This window comes from Dreissena polymorpha, chromosome 13, assembly GCF_020536995.1.
Source record: "Dreissena polymorpha isolate Duluth1 chromosome 13, UMN_Dpol_1.0, whole genome shotgun sequence".
Lineage (NCBI taxonomy): Eukaryota > Metazoa > Mollusca > Bivalvia > Myida > Dreissenidae > Dreissena > Dreissena polymorpha.
Window position 1 is genome coordinate 35,669,856 of NC_068367.1, and position 7,364 is coordinate 35,677,219.

A 7,364-nucleotide genomic window follows, 5' to 3' on the forward strand; every position below is an offset into this window, starting at 1 on the left:
TTGTGTTGAGGATTTTAGCGGTAGTATTGCTGATATCCGTTGTGCTGATGTAAATGTAGGCGCTTGTGATAATGCAAAATTTGAGTGGTGCTGGAATTGGTGACATTACATTTGGTGGGCGGATGCTGATGACAGTCGTGGTGGTTATAATGACGGTGTAATGCTGATGACGGTGGTGCTGGTGCGGAAGCCGCTGGTGTTTATGCTGTCATTAGTTATGAGGCTCGTGATATCCGTGATTGTAATGTTGATGCCGGATGATGATTCTGTGTTGATGAAAATGATATTGCCGGTGAGCTTCTGTTGTGTAGCACACATGTTGAAACGACTGATACTTAATACTTAACGATGGTTTGAGTAAAAGCGTTTACGACATTATTATTAATTATAAGATATCGGGTGTTCCGTATAACAATATTACGTTATTTATCCGGGACGTACGCAATATTACACTAGTGCAGATGAAAATGTCCATAATATCTACATGCGTCATTACTTCTGAATAGCACGTTTGTTAACCGAGATCACAGTCAAAGTATACGCCTTTCTATAGAAATCTTTAACAAAAGAAAAATACACTTGTCCGTGAATTGAAAACAATAAGTAACTGAATATTCGCATCCATGCCGTACCATGAAAAGAATTCTGAACAAAGATAGCGGTGGGAAGGATTTATTAAACTGACGCAAATATCAAATTTATAGAAACATGTTAACTGATAAGATCTATTTGGGTGTTTACAAAAAAGAAAGGCATTTCAATGGTGCCGAATGAGCATTTTATCATACCACCGCATTGATATCTGCCTGATATAACGTTGCCTTTTATATTTTTTTATATCATGGTGAACAGGAAGTTCTTATATCAGTCAATCTTTGGAGTTACGCGGGATTTGCAATAAAGTAAACTATTTCTATCAATATGAATCAGGTTCAAAAAAACAAATAATTTGATAACAAGAACATACATATTTTATTCTAGTTTAAAGTCATAAATCACAAAACGTTTATTTTTTTTTAAATTACCGCAGCCCGCACTACAGTAGCTATTTGACGTCATCAATGGGACAATAAATCTTAAATATCGATATAGTCATTGCACTCGCAAGTGTTGCACAGAAAGTCAAGCCAAATGATAACTGTATGCTAATCCTCAACTATTTAATTAACGATTTAACACGCTTATGTCAATATTGACACCATCATCAAAATGTCAATTTCAATACACATCTCCAAAATGGCGTCTCCACACTATCGGTGTGTTATTCGATTAAATTTATCGCTGAAGTCGATTCCTAATCTTCAATTCAAGACGTTAATACTTAAAGCGAGTGTACTCTTCCCATTCGTAGTGCAACCAAGTGTTTTTCTCTATACGATGTTTAAAATAAGCGATTATTCGTGTCGTCTTTTCGAACGCCGTTGCTACATGTATGTCAACGTGTAAAAGCCGGATCAGCAAAATCAGCGTACATTTTAAATATAAAAAATGGATTGTTTTGCAGATTTTTAGGAAAGTGTGGTATGATAAACAGAAAAACAGGTTACTGTCCCGTCGTTTTGTAATATATCAGGCTCGACACGAATAAAATAACGGCTCGGCAAGCCTCGCAGTTATATTATTCTAAGCCTCGCCTGATATATTACAAAACGATGGGACAGTAACCTGTTATTCTCTATATATCAATGATTAATGTGTCATATGTTAATAGAAAATGATCAAGATGAGCAAGAAAATAATATATGAATGTTAATTTCAGAGTATTCCAGTACAAGTTCATTGTCAGTCGTACCAAATGTCGCATTAAAACATAATCTTGCGAAATTATAGTTTATGATAACAAATAGTTTACCTTCAAGATGTTCAATTTGCGATGGTTGTCTATTATTATGACATTTGCAGAACACTGCATCACATGTATTTGATGTGCTTGTGATACACTTCTAGGACTTTACAACATTTCAGTTTCTAACAAAACACGGACATTTTTTATGTTTTTGTTTTAAGATTATGATATACTAAAGTTGACGTGCATAGTTTGTTCCTCGTGATCACATAACACAAATAAACTTACACCTGAGTGAATGTGTTTCATGGTAAATGTGTTGTGGTCAAAAATAACGCACTATGCTCATTTTTTTTATCTGATACGTTCGTTCTAGAAGTTATTAAATGCACGCTGGATTTTTCCATATTGTTCAATTAAGATCAAGGTCATATTAAGAATCAAATGTCAGTATACATCATCGCTAAAACAATATAGATATAAGTACATTTGTATCTGTTCATAAGACGTAAACACGACCGTCACTTTCACGTATTTCACGTTTATACTTTGTTCTTCGATTAGAGTGCACGGGGATTAAAGTCGTTACATAATGTACAACACGGCCTCATTCATACTTCACAAAAATAAGTTAGCAATGTTCATCGTGCAATTTAACGACTTAAATTAGAAAAAAATGATCGTTCCAAGTTAGCACCTAAACCAGAAAAGACAACCACAAAACAATAAACACACATAACAGTACGCATTCTACTTATCTTTTGATTAATGTTCAGTAGTTTATTTTCACATAAAATTCCTGAATTGAAGGCCGCGCAAATTCATCGGGGATCACAATTGTTGAACCGCTAATTCATGTAATTGAATAATACGTTTTGAAAATATGAATAAATTCAACTCGCTTCTTCTCAATTACCATACATGTTTTATGGTTTACCAAACGGTTACTGTCGTATACGTAAGGAACACGTATTAACACCACCACACAATGTTTTCATCTACGTATCTAAGGTTTTAATACATAGTTTGTCATTCATTACCTATAACATCATTATAATCAAATATTTATTACCAAATATGCCAATTAATACTAGCTTAAAATACAACACATACTATGCTCGCAGTACCTGAAGGCTTTGACAGGAAGAACAAGGCTATTCAAGTAATCACATGGGTCATGAACCATTATAGTAACATTATTAGAAATAATCGCAACTGTAATTGATGAAATATGTGCAAGCAAGTTTGCAGCAACCAATACATCATATTTGAATACGATGGTCGTATTTGCAAATGTTTAGTTAGTTTCACACACAACGCTTCACATAGATACTGAAAATAAAAAAATGACATACACAAGTAATGGCTCAAACAGGATTTAAAATCTTCATTACAACGTAACGCGTAATTGTTATGCTTTTCATGGATTATCCTTCTTCCTCTTTAATATAATACGACGTTTATTTAAAAAAAAAACAATATAATAAAATGTCAGCATCACAAAAACATTTTAAACCACAATGACATGAAACTATACATGATTATTTATATGCGCATCCTGTCTTGGTTAGACCTAAATAAGGAATAGGAAGTCGATGTTTTATCCTGCTACATACCGAGGTTTCATACAAGAAATATGTCAATATATTCAGCCTGTTTGCTTGCAAAACATATTAATGTTGAAGACACGTTGCGAGGGTTATGATTGAATCAGACCGGGATTTTCGGGCTTTTCATCAGATTGCACAGCAACAATATGTATGTGAGAGGACTGTCCCTTTTATAGTTCATACACGCACGGAGGCTATGATACAGTACCTGAGCCTTTCAACGATATCAACGAGGCCTTGAACTAGTAATAGCGTTTTACGTAGGTTTATAACAATACAGTTGTTGTTGAATAGCATGCGACTTCTGCGTGCTATAAGGTAGCAGACCACGGTAGACACACACTCTCTCGGAGCCGCGGACGCCTTCTTGATCTCCACCACGCTTAATTCAGAAAACAATGAACCTGCAATCATAAAAACACATTCACTGCACACAAGTAGTCTGAAAATTACATTTAAGATAAAAAAAGAGCATATGAAACCTGTACAGGTGATACTATTGACAAAAGTGAAAGAATGACAAGGCCGCAAAAAGGGGCTTCAAAATCAACTTTTTACCATGTACGAAAGTGGCTGGGGACGAATGAAACGTAATGATAGCCTGCTTTTGGAATGATATTTTTACACGCAAAACATAGCACAACCCATCAAACCATGAATAAATACCAGGTATCCAGGTGGTTTTCGCGCAATAATTCACAGCGTGACCCTACTAGCGATTCCAGCTTAAAAAGAACCCAAAATACAATATGCCTACCGCAGTTTTCCTTCCTGAGTAACAAAGAACACAACAACAACAAGAGGTCATGACCCCACAGTTTCGCATTTGAAAATGGTCATATTCTCAGGATTTAATGCAATTTGGGGATACAATAAGACCTATTACCCTCAAATTTGACATGGAAACCTACCCTTTCCCAATATTTCACTTTTTGACCGGGGCCAATTCGCATATTTCTGCTTCCTACCGTGTACTGCTACCTTAAGGACACCAATTATTCTTTTTCATTACTGCAAAAGCAGCTTTTTCAAGTATTGTAGACTATTCCTGACAAAACCACACTGTTTTCACTCAACTGTACTGCGAAATAGACTGTCTTTCTTCATATCAAACACTTAAACCAAAGTGCACACTTTACTCCTATTTCACGGAGAATTCATGCATTCAGAGTTCTGAGTGAGACACTCTTTAAATCTCTCCTGGAACCTTTTAGACACCTTTCAAACATGTTTCCTTTTTATAAACACTCTACTCATGCTTTTATACATCTTACTTGAACAGCAGATACTTTTTCCAACATGTCTGGACCTAATTTTTGAGAAAAATTGTTGATTTTTCAGCCTGCGAAGTGCCAATTTCCTTGACTTTTGTCTATTTTGCTCCTTCTCCTACATTAATACAACTGTTTTAGCATACATAAGACACTAAGAACATGAGAAACACTCAAATAACATGAAACAGTAAGAATAACCTGATAAAATAATAACAAGCTCGATGTCGGACAGCCATATCACTGTTACGAGCTTTTTTTCTGATTCCAGCTGAAACAAGATGTGTTTGTGAAACACCATGTACACCCACCACATATATATGACCTTTGTACTTGACCTTTGACCTTGACGGATGACCTTGACCTTTCACCACTCAAAATGTGCAGCTCCATGAGGTACACATGCATGCCAAATATCAAGTTTCTATCTTCAATATTGCAAAATTTGACCTTTGACCTTGAACTTTGACCTTGAAGGATGACTTTGACCTTGACCTTTTACCACTCAATATGTGCAGCTCCATGAGATACACATGCATGCCAAATATCAAGTTGCTATCTTTAATATTTGCATAAGTTATGGTAAATGTAAAAGTTTGACGCTAACAAACAAACCAACGAACAAACCAACAGACAGGGCAAACACAATATGTCCCCCAGTATAGTCTGGGGAACATAGATAGCCATTTTTCAATATTTGAATCATCTCCCTTATTTAGATCAGTTATTTACATCCAAATTATGAAAACTAAGCTCATCCAAGCCCATTTTTTGACTGGACGGTGGTGAAAAATCTGTAAAATATACATTTCACAGGCCGACTGTGTACATTTTTTTTGTCATTTACCAATTAAGGACACCAAGTACTCTTTTTCATAACTGTTTAAGCATCTATTTCTAGTATTTTAGACAATTCCTAACAAAAACAGACTGTTTTCAATCAACTGTTTTGCAAAAAAACTGTCTTTCTTCACACCAAACACTTAACCCAAAGTGACACTTTACTCCTATTTCACTGACAATTCATGCTTTCAGAGTTCCAAGAGAGACACACTTTAAATGTCTCCTGGAACCTTTTGGAAACCATTTAAACACTCTGCTCATGCTTATATACATCTTACTTGCACCGCCGATACCTTTCCCAACATGTCTGGACCTAATTTTTGAGAAAAATAGTTGATTTTTCAGCCTTCGGGGTGCTAATTTTCTTGATTTTTGTCTATTTGGCTCATTTTCTTACATTAATACAACTGTTCAAGTATACATAAGACAATAAGAACATGAGAAACACTCAAATAACATGTTACAGTAAGAGTAACGTGATAAAATAATAACAAACTGGAGGTCGGACAGCGAAATCACTGTAAGAGGTTTTTTCGGATTCCAGCTGAAAATAGCCATTTTTTAATATTTGAATTACCTCCCTTTTTCAGATCAGTTATTTACATCCAAATTGTGAAAACTAAGCTCTCCAAAGCCCATTTTCACACTGCACGTTAGTACAAAAGCTTAAAAAAATACATTTCACAGGCAGGCTGTGTAAACAAAAATTTGTCATTTACCACTTAAGGTAGCAGACCACGGTAGACACACACTCTCTCGGAGCCGCGGACGCCTTCTTGATCTCCACCACGCTTAATTCAGAAAACAATGAACCTGCAATCATAAAAACACATTCACTGCACACAAGTAGTCTGAAACTTACATTTAAGATAAAAAAAGAGCATATGGAACCTGTACAGGTGATACTATTGACAAAAGTGAAAGAATGACAAGGCCGCAAAAAGGGGCTTCAAAATCAACTTTTTACCATGTACGAAAGTGGCTGGGGACGAATGAAACGTAATGATAGCCTGCTTTTGGAATGATATTTTTACACGCAAAACATAGCACAACCCATCAAACCATGAATAAATACCAGGTATCCAGGTGGTTTTCGCGCAATAATTCACAGCGTGACCCTACTAGCGATTCCAGCTTAAAAAGAACCCAAAATACAATATGCCTACCGCAGTTTTCCTTCCAGAGTAACAAAGAACACAACAACAACAAGAGGTCATGACCCCACAGTTTCGCATTTGAAAATGGTCATATTCTCAGGATTTAATGCAATTTGGGGATACAATAAGACCTATTACCCTCAAATTTGACATGGAAACCTACCCTTTCCCAATATTTCACTTTTTGACCGGGGCCAATTCGCATATTTCTGCTTCCTACCGTGTACTGCTACCTAAACACGAAGTGTGTAATTTGATCCACAAGATTTCACTTCTACAAGAGGTAAGATTACTTTTAAACGAAAATAAGATCATGTACTGGGGTTATTCCCAATGTATGTGTAGTCAATTTACTATTGTAATTGTGTGCTGAATTAGTCAAAAGGCAATAATACTAATACTATTTATGTTGCTCAGAAGAATGAAAATGCAGAAAAAGGATCAAAGCGCTGAAGGCACCGAAGTTGTTCGCTATTGCATAATCTTAGACGCAACTCAGTTTTCAAAATTATGTTATAGCTTTTTATTTCGCAAGTTTGAAATGAACACAACCCATTCAAATTGAGAAAGAGTGTGTCTTAAAGCACAGGTCGAGATGTGTTGTTGTTTTTCAAATCGTTAATAAAAAGATAATTTAAGCTTCATTTTTGGGAAAACAGGGCTTTATGCATATGCATTAATTGTCATCCCAGTACCA

At 35.7% G+C, this 7,364-nt stretch overlaps 1 long non-coding RNA gene across 1 annotated transcript; it reads right to left on the reverse strand.

The window, feature by feature from the left end:
- Nucleotides 1-3,709: 3,709 nt before the first annotated feature.
- LOC127856639 (uncharacterized) lies at nucleotides 3,710-6,907 on the reverse strand. Its single transcript, XR_008038152.1, has 3 exons — nucleotides 6,831-6,907; nucleotides 6,230-6,323; nucleotides 3,710-3,800 (listed from the first exon to the last, which is right to left on the reverse strand). It is a non-coding gene; the product is annotated as an uncharacterized LOC127856639 (long non-coding RNA).
- Nucleotides 6,908-7,364: the final 457 nt, after the last annotated feature.